This window comes from Tyto alba, unplaced genomic scaffold, assembly GCF_018691265.1.
Source record: "Tyto alba isolate M040663 unplaced genomic scaffold, T.alba_DEE_v4.0 Super-Scaffold_13, whole genome shotgun sequence".
Classification (NCBI taxonomy): Eukaryota; Metazoa; Chordata; class Aves; order Strigiformes; family Tytonidae; genus Tyto; species Tyto alba.
In genome coordinates, this window is record NW_024881275.1 from 5,149,205 (window position 1) to 5,166,680 (window position 17,476).

Sequence of the window (17,476 nt, forward strand, 5' to 3'; positions counted from 1 at the left end):
CTTCATGGGCTGGGACTCTTTGAACTCTTCAAAGCTCTAATTGTCTCCATCTCTTAATTATTTTGACTGAATTTCTTCCAGATGGGACCACCACTCTTGTGTCCTTGTTCAATATTTCACACAGTGCAGATCGACTTCGGTTCTGTCACAATGCAAGGTTAGAATAGTGCCACCTTCTCTGTCACTGGAAGGTGATTCATCCTTGTGGAGGATTGTTTGCTATGCAAGCATCCTTCATTGTTTGGCATGGATATGGCAGCCACAGTCAAACTCTGTTTATCGTTGTTGATCCTTTTCTACTTAGCAACAGTCATCTCCTATCTCTCATCCAATTACATTAGTATCAGTAGTCTTATGTTTTCTATATATATGTGATGATAATATTTGATCTTTGCTTCAGAGAGCATACTTCTGTATAAAAATTATAGGAGTAAGGTATACAGGAAAGGAAGGTGTTCTGACGTAGCGTATGGGATGATCAAAACCTGGACACTGCCCGCAGTTAGTTTGTGGGAATGTTACTCTGGCCTCCGTGAAGCAAATAATTCTGCATGTCTTCTGGTAAGTTTTAAACTGATGGTATACTTTAAAGTCTTCCAGCATAAATTGTACATTTGGGCTTCAGTGACTTGAAATATGTAAATAGAAACAACTGCATAAAGGACATAAAGCATGAAGATCAACAGCATAAAGAAGCATCAACTGTGAAAACTTTGTTGCATAAAAATGAAATATACTAAGGACACAAATTTTCTATTATTAATTAAACAAATTGCTTTGAACAAATGCAAGTAGGCAAGAGTAATCACAAGGTCATGAATTAAATAGTGGCTCAAAAGTAAAAGTCACATACCACTGCTGTACATGACACCTTTCCAGTAAATTTTACTCAGTTGGGAACTAAAAGAGGATGATCCCAATCAGGAAGAGAAGAAATTGTGAATGGTCTAGAAAAGTTACAGAATTCTTATGATAGAGGGAAGTGACATCATGCAGATATGGCTTCAGTCTTCAGATATTTTCTTCCCAAAAGAATTTGATCATATTTTCTGGCATTGATATAGTACCACCTGATTTAAGTGTTAGACAGGTGGATCATAACAAGCTCATTTCAAATGACTACACGATCATGCTTATAGCTGGTTGCTGTTATTCACAGAAAATCTCTGTGAGTGCTAATGCCATAACGAATAGGAAAAAGCAATAAAAATAAATGAATGCAGTCTTTTTTTTGCTGAAAATGTCACAAATATAAGGAGTCTGACAGCATATCTGGTCTTCCAGTAACACCTTTGAAGGCATGTGAGGACAAAGATCATCCTTCCCTTAGGACCACCTGAATTAGGTGATGTATGGGAAATCAGATGCTGAATGGGATGCTACCTTGGAGTTTGCATGTATCTGCAAGAAACTGAAACATGAGCACTGTCATGGGAAGAACTGCATTTCTGAAAGCTGCTCAAGTAAGTTCCTAGATTCAAACAAAAGGATTTATCTTCGTGGTCTATTAGATATGGTTGAGCTCAAGTATATATGTATACTTGTATGTATACATGTATATATGTATAATGTATAAACACACACACGCACAGAGTAGGATTCATCTTATTTAGCTGTAGCTGTTTATCACAGGTATCCTGTCCACTGGATTTGAGTGAACTCTTTATAATCAATGGAGGCACATAAGGACCTTCAGTATGTCACCAGATAGATGTTAAAGAAGGGGTGAATCATCCTTTGGAGGTTATCTGTTGACAGTGCAGGGCACCCGCCCTAATTTAAACTGAATATTCAACTTCTGGCTGGCTAAAACAAGGTGAAGTGATTCTCACTTACTGTCCCCCACGATTCCAGCTAAGTTGTCCCCACTGTTAAAAAAATATATGTTTTTTTCCTTTGGCTCTGCCTTCAATTTCCAGCCATGGGGCCATGTTACACCATTGTGTGCTGTGTGGAAGATCTTTCTCCTACCAAATTTTGGTTCAGATTAGCAGATTATGGTGAAAGTCTCACTTGGATAAATTTAGTGGATTTGTAGTCCTGTAATTGGCCACATGACTTTTCTTTGAGGTCTCTTGCTTTTTTCATACCACACACTCTACCGGTGGTGCCACCACCACCAAACACAATGTTATCATAATCTTCCTGGTTTATATTTTCTTGTTTAAACACCCAGAAATCGCAGCACACTTTTGCTTTTATAACAAAGTCCTCTCTGGGTTATTTGTCTGCCGTGACCAGCAAGTCTGGCTGCTGAGGGCTGGAGATGGTGGCTCCCAACAACAGCTGCTGCTCCACTGCCCACAGCAGTAAAATTTGGCTGTCAGGTCAGGAGGGTGGCAGCTCGTAGCCTTATTTGCCACCCACACAGGTATGTGGTAACAACCCAGCACTCTGTGGCAAATACAGGAATATGGGTTTGGCTTTTGCTGAAAGTCTGGGGAAGCATGTCTGGGTGTTTGCCCACCTTCACCTGAGGGTAGGGGTGGGCTGTTTCGTTATCGGAAGGAAGAAGTTGCCTGACACCAGGTTATGGTCACAGCGATCACCACACTTGAATCCACCCCCTGACAGAGTTCATGGTAAAAGAACAAAATCCAGTAACTTTACAAAATACCTAGTTTTTCTCATATTGTGATGCATTCTAACAATAATGGTTTGGGCCTGTACCTGGTAGAGAGACATCAGAATTGACATGTCGTTTGCACTAGCTTTACAAAATCTCATAAGAGAGTTTGTAGTTATTTTTGACACATTCAGACTCACTATGCTGACAGAAATCAGATTTGCAGCTGATAGAGCTACATGTTAGAAATGCCCTTTCACTGATGTAGTGACAAATGTCTTTTATCTCATTCCTTCAAGACCACATGGAAGTGATGTTAAAAATAAAATCTGTCATTTGATCTAATATGAACTTTATTTCTTTTCTTCTGGAGGCACTGAACTGCCTTTTGGCATGATGTTTTGATGGTATGAAAAGAGGAAAAGCAACTCTTTTTTTTTTTTTTTTTTTTAACAAAGAATGAATTAGAATTTAATAGCTGCAGCAAAATGCAGAGCACTAAGCAATACAAGTGTGAGTGAAACTTAGCCAACAAAGTTAATCTGCACAGAAAGTGGCATCAGTATTACATTCATTTTCCCACTAAGGATCTGGGTTTCAGATTGTGTTTCAGGGTACATGTTTTGTGCAGTGATCCAAGCTGAATCTCTGAATTTAAATCTTCAAGTTTTGACATGACTTGTAAATAATGTTTATTAAAACAGTACAGGTCATCTCAACACATCAACTGTAACCTACCAGAACCTGATGCAGATCTTTTTGAAATTACTGAAAAGCTGTTCATTGACTTCAGTAGGCTTTGGATCTTGCCTTCAGATGTTAGCAAGAGTCAGCTTACCACCTAGGTAGATTTATTACTGGTGTCACGTATTAGCACTCTCTGTAGCTTCATTTCATAAAGTTCATTTGTCTTTGAGACTTTATGTTTTGGGGATTGTGAGCTTGCTTGAACATTAGAATGTCATACTCCTGCAAATGAGAAAATATTCCTGTGGGTGAGGGTGAATCAACTCATGTGTCTGTGTTAGTCACCGCGGAGCTGTCTGGGTGCAGTACAGTCAGCTCTTTGCATTTAGAAAAGAAACCAGTAATAAATGTAAAGCAGGTCATCCTTCTCCTATTTGTTTCGTAAAGATAGCAGAAATACTTCTATTTTAAAGAGAACCAAATCCAAGAAGAAGCAGCTAACATCCCCATAGTAATGCAGTCCATTTTCTTCAGATTTGTTTTATCTTCTAAAATTAAAGTGCTTTTGTTTGCTGCAAGAATGACATACAGCCTTAGGTCCCTTTTAGTTTCCATCTCTCATATTCAATGTCTTCTACAATGTAGAATTGTGATCTGCTCCTTTTATTTTTATTTTTATTCTACACTTACTGAAAGTCTCACTTTGTTTCCTTGCACATTTGTAACATATATATACACATTGCCTTTAGCTTGTTTACCTCTTTGCTTCTTCAGCTTGGGTGAACCAGATATTGGCCTAATACCTGTGTTATTTGTAACTCTTCTGATTCATGACTATCTGCCAATCCTATAAACTTTCTGTTATTTTTATTTTCAGTAGAAGTACCAGGAGTATTTTCTAGACTAATTCTATTACAAGAATGGTAATAAAAAAAAAAAAAAAACCAAAACCAAAAAAACCCCACATCTTCTCTCCTCTGTGATGCTATTAGTTTTGTAAAATTGGTTTATCAATCATTTACCACCTACTTGTCAACCAAACTCTGAATTTTGTAGGAGATTTATCTGGGTAAGGACTGTGGTGTAGTTGGTTTAGATCCTGACCTTTGTTTTTGTGGCAATTGATCAGCTGTTTCTATGTCAAAGATTGCCTATTGGGCTTATTACAGCAGTGCTTCTGGAGTTAGCTGGATGTTGCAGCTCTCATTGTTCCTCACATTTCTGTTGTTTGAGTTCTGTCTTCAAAACAGTATATGAAGGCTTGAGTTGGAATGTAATGGATATTCATGTGGCTGTATATTCTTTAGTTCCTGTCAGCACTGCAGCAAGTCTTCATTTTTCCACCTTGTTCAATGAAGCAATAAGAGGAAGAGACAGAGTAGAGGCAAGACAGTGATGTTGATTTACAATGCCACTGGTTTTCAATGACTGGCAGCAAGTAACATCTCGGCATTTAAATTCCCTGCCTGAGTGCAGCTATGCCAAAACAAGTCACAGATTTATTTATTTTTTTGCTGTCAAAGACAAGTACCTCTGGAATTATCTGCTGTAATCAGCTGGGAAAAAAATTCCACAAGCTCTTCAGATGGTGCCTGACCTTTTGAGCATTTTCTTCTCTGTTAAGTATTATTTAGAAGTTATTGAGATGAAGTGTTCTCTCTTAGGCACTCTTTGCTCTCCTCAATATTTCAGATATCATTTTCTCTCAGGCTTTGGCTTCAACTTTTTATTTATTAACCTCAGGTAATATCTGGCTCTGATAGTGGTTTCTCTGATGTGACACTTGTCCTCTAGGGATGTCACTGAAATCATTCCTGAGGCTATCAAACAGCCACCAGCTAAAAATTAATTCTTGCAGCTAACATGGTGTTATTGTTCTTAATAGGAGACCTACAATGCAGTCTGCTGGGCATTATCCCCCACATTTTAACACTTTTCAGCATAACAGCTCTGTCTTTCTTTAGCTTCTTTCCTTTCATATTTCTTCCATGTAGTATAGCTATGAGAATATTAAGAAAAACAAATCAGTGAAATAATGAATTGATAGATCCAAGTATCTGTTAATCCCCTGTCTTCTCTTCTACAAAACATTTGCTTCAAGAGATTCAGCTGGACTCATTGATCATTGGGATCGGTCATTAGTCTTTTCGGAGATGCAGCGATCTTACAAAGTATTCTTTCCCAAGTAAAATCTATTGACCCTTGTTTTACAGAAGCTTTTCTGCAACCACAGATAGAATCTGTTTGTGAGGTGAAAAAGAAAGGAATTCTCAAAACCAACACAAACCCTTGTCTAAGCAAAATATCATTGTAATTTATTGTACTGTAGCTGTTACGTTGCCGCTGCTTAGTTGGAAAGTACCCAGAGACAACCATTAGAGGAATCTGCTATTATAACATGTAGTGATTTGAAACTTTCACTTGGAATAGCCCATCCCACCCACACTTTTCAATGTCGCCTGCTCAATATTGAAGTGAAAATGCAAGTATCTGTTGCAGTGTTTCTAGGCCTGCTTCCTGTTCTTATGGTATCAGAAGTTAAATGTCTAATGAAAATAGTTCATGTCAAGTGCTAAAACCGCTTCTGTGTCAGATCGGTGTGGTGGGCTGGCAAGCAGCTAAGCACCACACAACTGCTTGCTCACTGCACCCCATGCAGGATGTGGGGAGAGAATAGAGGAAAAGCAAGAAAACTCATGAATTCAAATAGTTTAATTAGTGAAGGAAAGAAGATGAAAAAGGCCGGATGAAACAGATGGTGCAAAAGCCGTCACTCAGCACCTCCCATGAGTAGGCTGATGCCCAGACAGTGTCCAAGCAATGGCTTCTTCCCCCAAACCCCACTTGGCTCAGTTTTTAATGCTGTTGTGACGTTGTATGATGGGGTGTATTTGGTCAGTTTGGGTCAGCTGTCCTGGCTAAGTCCCCTCCCAGATGGCTTGATGTGGGGGCAGAGTGGGAAACAGAGAAAGCCCAGCTGCTGCACAAGCACTGCTCAAAACGCTGGCCTGCTAACAACGATGTTTTAGCCACAAACCCAAACCAGAGCACATTACGGCCTGCTGTGAAGATAATGATCTCCACCCCAGCCAGACCCAGTCCAATCAGTAATATTCAAAAATCACTTACGGTGAGGGGAGAAAAAGAAGGCCTATATAGAGCCATACAATGCCTTTTTTAGTGATGTGCAATTTAAAAATTCCATCTTTTTCTTTTTTTCTTTAATAATCAAAACATTTCAATCAAGTTTGGCAACTGCCAGCAGTATTTCTTGGTGGAAGATGTTCTCAGCAAAGCTATATTTCTGCAAATATGAAGTCATTTTCTTAATATTGTTTGAGTAGAAATAAACTGCCAAGCAAGTTCATTAATTTTGCAAGAGGATATTTGCAATGTTACTTGTCTTAGATAAATTCAAGGTGAGCTAGAAGCAATGTATTATTTTAAAGAGAACAGCTCCTAGCAAAAATGCATCCCAAGCACTATACAAATAGTATAGAAGGGAAGAGTTTAGGTTACAGTCTAATTTGTTCAGGGTAACATTAAATCATAGCTTTATGATGTAACCAAATTTAAATTTTGTGCAAGGTCAGCACATGGCTGAAGTCAGGCTTGGAGGATGTTATAACAACATCCTGATTGTTGACCTAGGGACAATTTATAACTTAAAATCTTAAGCTTTTGTTAAAACTCACTTGATTTGGCTCTACTAATGTTATATATACTTAAGTTTATTCCTGCTAGCAGTATTATGGCTACTTAGTGGAAGGTAAGCATGTTTGAGTGCTGAACATATGAAATTTGGAGAATTAGGGTCCAGTTGATAGAAAATAAAGAAAAACATAAGTCTAAGAGCTGAAAGACACTTCAAACCTCCTATGTACGATGTGGTGTTTCATATACCAGCTCTAGTTTAATATAGATGGATCTCATAAGAATATTCTGAAAATATCTGTTTTTAAAATGGGTTTGCTTTTCCCATTGGCACAAATGTTGGAGGAAAAATAAGCATATAGGACACTAATGGCAAAAATCCAGGTGAATACAAAAGTTGATGTTGAATGTATTTTCAAGTCAGGAAAATTAAATACTAATGTGGAATAACCTGAACAAATTACCACAGAACAGTGCTGCTCAAACAAGAGATACTGTTAATTACTATTAATTCAAGCTGTAGATTTTAAAATCTGAACCTACATTTTCCATTGTTTGGAGGAGTTGGATACTCTAAATCTGTAGTATTTCTCATCTTTTTTTTTTTTCTGTCTGGAGCCCTGTGAAAACCTTGGGAAAAAAATGAGAGATTTTTCTGTCCTGTTTTTGGTGTCTTACTTTTTACTGGTACTGAGGATGAAGTCAATATGGCCTTTAAGAGAAGGGAAGTTGTAACTGCTTTTTATTTACTCTGAGAACTGACAAAGCTATCATCTATGAAGGATTATTACAGCATTGTATATCCATGTTTGTCACCCCAATAAGAGCATGGCTGTTTGCTCTGCTAGTAAATTGCAAATAAAATGGAATTTTCAAGTTAAATATATTCACATATATATATAAATATTCATAACCTTACTTCTTGCTGTTACACAAATTGCAATTACTGAGAAAGAAATTTTTTTTTTTTTTTTTAAATATGTGGGCATAACGAGCCTATCTTTTCCTAATTTACAAAGCTGTCTTTCACAGGGATGAAGAATTGAAATCTGAATTCAGTACAGATAACTCTGAGTCTTTTTGGAAACATTTGAATTCAAATTCTGTCACAAGATGGAAAAAAAAAAAAAAGTGTTTATTCTGTTCAGGTCTTTACGTAAGAGGTGGAAATAGTGTGGTTTCTGATGCTAGATTGAGTGTTACAGTTCGACTGTGCAGTAGGATTTACTGTCAGAGTTTTGTGAACACAGCAATGCTAATATAAGTATTGAATCCACCCATGTGATAAGAGCTGAATTAACAAAGTAATCTGCAAGGAATGCATGAATATCTGCCTAGGTTTTTTAAAAATGGGATGTGAATGTCTTATCATCTGTACACAGCTTTGAAATGCATTCCTTCATTTTCCTTTGTGCTGTTCTGAAATCTCTACTAGTTGGTAAGCAGGATGTGCCTACACTGTTAAAAGTTACTGCTCAACAAATTTGCACTGAGGATTTTCAACCTGTGAACATCCATACTCTGAACAGAATCCCTAGAGCCATGTGGTAACAATTCTGGAAACATATTTTGAGGGGAAAAGCAAAAACTTCAAAGTTGCACACACAACTCGTCTCAGTAATTTTACAGGCAACAAAAGGTGGCAGTTTACTTACATTTGCTTTTCAAAGATTTGTATCTCCGTTGATGAAGCACCTGTGATAACAGCCATCCTAATGCCCAGGTTTGCATCCAGTGATGACATCTGAGTTACTGCTAGAACTGTCCTTTCATCCACCCTGGTAACGTGTGCTGAGCTTGCCTTCACTGTGCTGCTTGGTGCATACAAGCTAAGCCATGGTGTACCAAAGGGCCGGAGAACCTGTCCTGTGAGGAAAGACTGGAGAGTCCCCTTCACTGGAGGTTTTCAAGACACGCTCGGACAGGGTGCTAGATAATCTCATCTAGGCACCCTTTCCCACAAAAGGTTGGGCCAGGTGATCCTTTGAGGTCGCCTCCGACGTGGTCTGTTCTGTGATGCTGTGATCCTTCGTAACATGTAGCGTGGAGCAGTGTTAACCATCTTCCTTCTTTCCAGTGACCTTATTTAAAGGTGAAATGATTACAGAGTGGCCTCTTATGGGGCCTTGATGACAAAAGTCGATGTTGTTCTCTGTTCTATTAAATATCACATAATCTCTAGTGGGACACTGTGATATTTATGGCTCAGTTGCTTATGTTTCAGAACAGACTGTTGGAGGTTGCTTTGGGAATTTCTGTGTTCACAGTGTTCAGATTTAGAAGAAAACAAACCTGATGTGCCTGGCATGGTGCATTCCACCACCGACTGTGATGTACCTGCTGTACACACGAAATTCAAATAGAAGAACCTCTAGTATACAGATATCAGATGACAATAACAGTTCACAGACTTTCACTTGAGGAGGCAGATGGTCTTGGACTTACATAAGGAGTTAACACAACTGCCCTTGTATTAAGATTCATAAACTGCTAAACTTAGTGTGGTTTTGGTTCATAGCTATCCATTTTGATGTGGGCATATAATTTGTTAGGATGATTGTGGTGGAGGCTTGGGTGCCCTTAAATGTTCATCTGCAGACTGTGGTCACTGGAAATGTGCCTGAAATAATAATTTCTCTCTTTTTTTTTTTTTTTTTTTTTTTTTTTTGTTTATTCCAAAGAATGTGTGTCTAAACTGGATTGAGCATACATGAAGGCAACAGAAGGTCACAGAATGATAAATTATAATATTTAAATTATAAATAGTTTGTAAGCTTGAATGGGCAGCAATTTTACATCAATGCTGCACAGGGTTGAAGGGCTACATACATTACCAACCAAAGCTTTATATCCATCCTTCAGGTTACATAACTCATTTCAGAAAAAAATCTCTCTTAAAATTCTTGAATGGGAAATTGTTTTCAAGCCTTTGAAGATGTCTCTCAAAGTGTATGCTGAGAATTACACTAACTAATGTTCTCACTTAGGTTCTGCCCTTAACATCCCAGAAGCAAAAATTCTTTTAGCTTCACACCTACTGGTATCCAAATTCCCTTTACTTTAAATGTTCTCTGTAGACATAATGGCAACAGGCTGCTCCTTCTTTCCTGGGCTTTGGCTCCAAGGATTCCACCATTACAGGTGACCTTTCAATACGTCTTCAGAATAAAGTGGCTTGAAAAGAACTTCCCACTTCTTCCCCATGACTTCCCTGTGGAAGTATCATTGCATTTAATGCAGTACCCTGGGCCATTTGTATAGTATAATGGTGCAATGACGGATCTTTTTCTGCATTTGAACTGTTGCTTGACAAAGTCAAGGGAAGTCAAGTGAAGGACAGTCAATAATTCACCCCGACTCCTCTCCCAGCCGCTCACATTTAGCATGGACAGTGCCTACTGCTGTCACATGTCTTTGTGGATCATGCAGATCACTCTGAATTGGAGCGAGTAAATGATTAGTTCAAACTCTGTCATCCTCTAACGTTACAACAGAACTGTGACCTAAAGGGAGCAGCTTGTAATTCACTTTCTCCAGCTGCAGGCATCTCTTTTTCCATGTAAAATTTATGTCATCTTAACTCCACCTTACCTCCAGTGGAGTCAGAGAAAGAGTGGAGCACAAGCTGTTTCTGGAGCTGGAGGTTTTGGATTGTTGTTTCAAAGGGATTCAGACCCTTACATTAGCACACTGATTCCCGCAGTCTTTCATATCTCAAGGGCCAAGATTAATTTTATTACTCCAAAGAGTGTTTATTCCACCCATTTTTTATGGCCTTTGGTGGGATTTGAGTGTATTCTTTTTAAGAGGACCAGCCAATTTTCATTGGGGTTAAATGTCTGGATTGAGAGCTCTACAACCAACATAGGCAATAGATAAACATTATGTTTTGGTTTTTGCCTGAAAAGGAATGCTATTTGAATGGCTTTTCATCTGTGGTCCTCAGTTATACTTTTAGAATGAAAAGTAAATTCAGTAATATGAACAGAATGGAAAAGATACTGAAGACATTAATGCTTCGTATTCTAAGTTCTTATGTTTTGTTTGGGTGTGATGTAAATACAAAGGGATTTTTTGAAAAATAATAATTGTAAATGTGTCTCTTGCAGATAAGACAAAGATTTATGGGATTTACTCCTATTTGGGGGACCTTTTATTAAAATATTATATTTCTGATGAAATTTGTACAAGTCTTAAGTGGCAACTAAATTGTCATTGCACATCATAAAACCAAAATTATACTGCAGAGAAATAAATAATCTACAATTAACAATAACAAATGTGGGGCATGTTACATCTACATCATAAACAAGTGACAGTGTCATTCTCCAATACACAATGTCAAGAAATCTCAATCCAGAGTTATCTCTAGTGTATAATTATTCTGTGCTCAGCTCTTGTTTTTATCTTCTTTGCTAAAAGAGTTCCTGCATGGCAGCCAAAAGAAGTGGTGAACCACTCCCACAGAAGACTTTATATTTGGTTTTAAGAATAGTTTTATAAAAGCTTGCTGTGGTTGCTTCAGCAGCTAGTGCTAATATTTTACCTCTTTTTCAAGAGGGAAAAAAAAAACTTCAAAGTCACAAAAGATTATCAGTCTTGCAAGTATCCAAATTATGAATTAGGTTTGATGGAATTTCCATTAAAAAGGAAGTAATATAGTTAATTATTTTATATGCTCCAAGTTACTGATGTTATATTGCTATACAAAAACCAGTAAAAAATCCTCTGTGTTTCCTGTTAAAGTGTATTTCTAGGTGAAAGGTTCTATGTTACTGCACTATGGAAGTGTGCATTGTATTGTGCCATGACCTTTCCTGCTGTATAATCTCCAAGGGCTTTCATTACTGAACTTTTAAGTTAACTTGAGAGAGCAACCTATTCTCAGACTTTTGTTACTCTCAGCCTAATATGTTGAAAAAATAATACTGTCATGTACCAGCATGGGATGTTTGTTTTCTTAGTTCAGAGGAACTATTGCTTGATGAGAGAACTGTGCCAGTAATTTTTTATTTCTCACTACTGTTCTTTCAGTGCTTAATACAGTTTGATGGTTCAGGTTGATGGAAAATATTAATATATTTGGATTAAATTTGCTGAATAGCTTTGGTCATAGTGCACATTTCCTTTGTTCAAAATTCCCCCAAACCTCAAACCACAGAATGATTCAATACTAGTCATAAGTCAAATGAGCCACTCTGAGACTAAAAGATATTGAAATCAATGAGTCTTACTTGAGTAGGTTAGAAGCACTGCTTTCCTGTATGATGAGATGGTTCTTTTTCTGAAGTCCCACTCACAATCCCACACTTACTGTGAAAAATATGTCTGAGCTGAGATTGCCCCAAAAGAGACATATGCTTTTTAATAGCTAATAAATGAGCAATATAATTATTGAAAGATACTTTTAATAGCAGGAAAATGCAATATATACCTTAAGTGACAACAACAGACTAGATAAGAAACTGTGAGTTAAGAATAGCCTTACAGCCTCCTTCTCCCACAGGTTGAGGCTTATTCCAATGGACTGATTCTGCCAGTTTGACCTTTCTGGAAGATCCCATCCTGGAAACAGACAAATTGTATGAAGACCAGTGCTGAGACCAATGTCAGATAATGGTAAATTCTGCTGTGAGCCAGAGTGTCCACTGATGCAAACACTGGATGGGTCTGACCTCAGGCACCAAATAGCCTGATCCTCCACAACTGAAATTGAGCAACCCTTTCCACTGCTGCCAACAAGTGTTAATTGGATAAGGATTGGAGTCATTCACAGCCATTTGGCATTCAGCTCTAATAGTAGAATATTTCTAATTTCTTAGCAAAGCCTGTTCACACTGACTAGGCCTCGGAATTTACAATGCCATCATTACGACCATTATCAAGGTAGCTCACCAAGTGTCTTTCAGGAATCTGCTGTGACCTGATGTTCGCAGTCCCACTCAGACTATCCAACTTTTATTACCAAGTCACATTTTTACCTTTTACATCAGTTCAAATACAAAATGTGTTCAGACAGACTGGAAAGATTCCAATCTAGAATTTAAAAAAATGTGTTTCTTCGGTATCATTATAAATGCTTACAGCAAACTTCTCGCCATTCATTGAACTCCAGAGCCTTGTCATATACCTTGCTCAGCTGTTAATGCTGCTACCATTAGTCATATGATAGGGAATGTGTGAATCTGTTCCCTTTGAAGCCTGAAGTTTTGGAGGTGTGGTAAAAAGTAAAAAAACCTCTGGTAGCTGTTTTTCAGCTGATGGCTTGAAGTGTATTTCTAAGATATTGATACCTGTGCTGTGTGATCCCTGGCAGCACCCATCCTAAACATACTCTAAAACACCTTATGACACAAAAGCTGTTGCTAGCTCACTGACAACTGCTGGGGATCCCAAAACCAGCCAGGGCCTTAAAATTCACCTGGTTGTCAGCCGTAGGTGGTCTGCTGATTTACCAAAACTTGCTACCTTGAACCTCAAGATAGTTGTCACTTTTAAGCTGATGGTACCTGCCAGTTTTGCTAGTTCCCCAGGGGCACTGCCTGTCCTAATCTTAGCCTATCCACCCCGTCTAAATACAACACTAACCCCAATCAATTGGGAAGTCAACTCAGCCCTTGGCAACTCAACTTTAATTCTGATTGTTAAACACTAATGTAGTTTTTCCAATTTGAATGTGGGCCCATGTAGTAGACTGACCTACCTCTGTCTAGTGAAAACATCAAATAAGTGCACTTATTATTTTTTATTATTATTTATGGATATGATTACTCTTAAATTCCAGATCTAGACTCAACTTCGGCCTTTGCTCAAGGAGTGTCTCATTTAGCAGAGGCAGCTTTGGATTTTACCACATCTGTCTCTCTACCCTACTCCTCTGCTGGGTGTTATCACTTTCATAACTGAAGAGACAAAATGAGATGTGTCCTCACTTTCACTTAGCCTAGTCTTTTAACACTTTTCTCATATCTTAAACAAATCAGCCTGTAAAGTAAGATAGCTGTAGTTCAGAAATGCTTTTTGCTCTATTGTCACTGTTGAGGGAGCAGTAAAATCCAGTGAATGAATAGGACAGTCACCCAAGTGTAAAAGTGTTGTAAATGTGGCTTCACTCAACAGATCCAGTCTGTCAGACTCCAAGAAATGGGTTGGAAGCCCTAGGGTTAGTATTAGGACTAGGGTTTTCAAAGTCTATTTATCACCTTTACAGATTTGTCCAGAGGAGAAATTTGGATGGGTGGATGGATGGATGGATGTCAAAACTGACATTGGCAAAATCTGAGTTAAATTTATCCAGAGTAATTTTCAGCAAATCTTATGAAGACAGCATTGTGAATTATAAGGCCTGCTATAGAAATCTGCTTTTGTTGAATATACCTTTTTGGAGGCAAAAGAATACAACTTTTGGAATCTATATAATTGCGAAAAAAGATTTGGAAAAAAAAACCTTCTTGGAGCAATCTGTTAGGATTTCAGTGGTCTTCCAGGAAATAAAGAAGGCCATGAAGGACACGGTAAAGCTGGACTAGGGAAGCAGGCTTGTGTACTAAATGCCAAGGGTGAGGATGCTAACTCCAGGGATATCATCTAGCAAACCCAGATGAGGTGTGGTGATGGCAGATGCTCTTTAGTAAGGGGAAGCTGAAGAAGGCAGAGTTTTCTGCTTAATAGTTTGACAGGTTACCTGAACAAGGTCTAAGAAGCATTTCTTAAAATGTGAATTAATAATTTCTCTTGCATCATAGTCCTCCTAGGCTTACTCGTATATATCTGGTACCAACTTGATTTGAGGTTATCAGGCAAGACATGAGAAACAATGACGCTCTAATTTAAATTGATCAGTTTCCCGTTTTGAATCAATCAACCCCATTTGCTGCACTTTGGCTTATTTTACAGAGCAGTCTTGGAGTGTACAAAGTGGATTTCTTCCAGTTTAAGCTAAACAAAATATACTACTGGAGATCTTTGCTGTGCTGGTTTTAATAATGGTTTTAAACTAAAAGAGGGTAGATTCAGTCTAGATATAAATAAGACATTTTTTACGATGAGGGTGGTGAAACACTGGAACAGGTTACCCAGAGGGGTGGTAGATGCCCCATCCCTGGAAATATTCAAGGTCAAGTTGGGTGGGGCTCTGAGCAACCTGATGTAGTTGAAGTTATTCTTGCTCACTGCAGGGGGGGTTGGACTAGATGAACTCTAAAAGTCCCTTCCAACCCAAAGTATTCCATGATTCTATGATTCTATAGTAGATGTTACGGTCAGGTCCCTCTCCCCACCAAGGGTGTACAATGTGACCTTAAGCTCCTCCATTCCAGCTGTGTTATTCCATAATATGCTTCTACTGGCCCGTGCTCCACTCTAATGTAGGCATAGGCCAGTGTTTGTTTGCCGGAAAACTTGTTTCCTGTCCTAAAATGAAAATCCTTTACACAAAAATAGTTCTTTTGCTTTTTGACTCGAAGTTCATTTAATTTATGATAAAGCAGCCTTTTTACAGAAATGAACTTGTTCTAGGTCAAAAGGAGTGAATATTTAGTCAATCTGGGGTTGACTAACTGTCATTACATATATTTTAAGATTTCCTGTTTTGCTATATAATTACAAAAGAAGTAGTTTTACAATATGTTTTCAGTGTATCTAAAGTTCCAGTTGATTCTTACATAGAAGCTGGAGCTTCCTTAACATTTCAACAGCTGTTCAGAAATACATATTTCCTCTTACTGAAGACTGCTTACTCTTAAGAAAATAAATAACAGATGTGCCTTCCACTATTTTTTGCAAATAGTTTTTACTTTGAGAAATCTTGTGGTTTAAGAAATAGGTGAAGCTTTTAAATCCATTAGTGCCAAAAATATTTTGACAAGAAGCATTTTGTATATTGTTTGTGGGATTTCAGAGAGAAAAAGAAAGTAGATGCTGTTGTATTCTATGTTAAGATATTTTAATGTAAATGCGGAGTAACTTCACTTGGAAGTATCTTTATCCATTAAGTTATGGAATAAAGCCTGCTTTTATATACATACATATGTACAAAATGTATACATTTTATATATATATGTATGTATATATATATAAAATTTATCATGAGAGAATGTCCAAGTGAACAATAAGAAGCATGCAAACTAACACATTTAAGACTGCTAAAATTGCCTGATATATGGGATTGAAAGCATGTTTTTAAAAGTGTATTGTTTTCCCTGCTGTTTCCAAATGTGATTTCTCATTTTTCTCTTTTCTGTTAGGCACTAACAGTATCCCCTGAACCCACTCAATTTTGGTCCAACCTTGGCTGGAATACTTTCTCAACTCGTCCTGTGTGGGTATCTCTATGCTGCTCATGTGTGAAAGAATGAATCTCACACAAGAAATACCTGCTGTGATTTTGTCACTATTTTGTGATTCAGTGATGATATTTGTTTGCTCAGATGGCGAGTGTGTCCACAGCTTTTCTCACCTACTTCTTTCACTCCAGAGCTCTTACCTCCAGAGAGTTTTTAACTAAAGCTCTGCTTGGTGAGTGGGACTATCTTTGTGGAGAATGTTGTCTCTGGAAACATGTTTCTTTGTCTCCACAAAAGTACTTCTTCTCCCAGAGATACCACTTTTTTCACTGAAGTAAATGAGGGCTCTGCTCTGACGTATCCTTGTTACTTTTATTTAGAGCCTGCCATTCCTTTAGAGCACCTGTCTTTGATCCTCTCCACTGACCTGGGCACATGATGAGTTGACCATCTGGATGCTACTTACTGACGTGTGTCTAACAGGACAGACTGAATAAGTTGAAGAAGAGTGAGAAGCCTACTTCTAAACCATTAATTCCGAGGCCTTGTTGATCCCCCGTGTCAGGTCAGCCTGTCCTCACAGATCTGCCAATCCTGCTCATAACTCAACTGGATTCTGGATGAAACCACTTCACCATGACAACACCATACGCTTACCAAAAGTTCACATTTGCACATGTAAGTTTACCTGGGGGGAGTATTGACACTGGAGAGGCTGCTGGTTATTGGAGAGCTGATTAGAAATTTCCTGGCAGGATTTTTTTTCAACACAAAATAACAATTACCGCATCAAAATGAGTCAATGTTAATAAAGCTCCAACTGTGACTCACTTAGACTCATGCTATCTTACTTGATAGTCCTTTCCATAGGTTGCTGTAGACCTGGAGCAGAGGACAGAGTCTGCAGAAACATCTGTGGTAGGCTGAGGAGAGCCAGGGAGGTCCCTTGGTAGGACTTTCAGGTGGGTCAGTGCATCAGGCAGAGCATTACAGAAGTTCAGTGTCTTGTGCTTCTGGACTCAATTGATAGAACCAACCAACCGGAGACCCCTGAACAGGGGACCTCCATTTCCTGTCCTGGGTACCCTCCTGCTTTGATTTTATGGGGTGTGCAAGGTTCTGACCTCAGGTTTCAGCATTGTCTAACTCTATTAAATGTGACTACCTTTTCTGGGGCATGCTACCAGCAATTGTAAAAACTTCATGGGCTGCAAGAACTGACCTTTAGAGACATTACTTAAAGACATAAAATCCAGGGCCATGTTTTACTCAGTGCTGAACTCCT

At 38.3% G+C, this 17,476-nt stretch overlaps 1 long non-coding RNA gene across 1 annotated transcript; it reads left to right on the plus strand.

The window, feature by feature from the left end:
* Positions 1-1,163: 1,163 nt before the first annotated feature.
* On the plus strand, positions 1,164-16,812 carry LOC116962034. The gene is made up of 3 exons (XR_004407331.2): positions 1,164-1,463; positions 16,153-16,423; positions 16,572-16,812. It is a non-coding gene; the product is annotated as an uncharacterized LOC116962034 (long non-coding RNA).
* Positions 16,813-17,476: the final 664 nt, after the last annotated feature.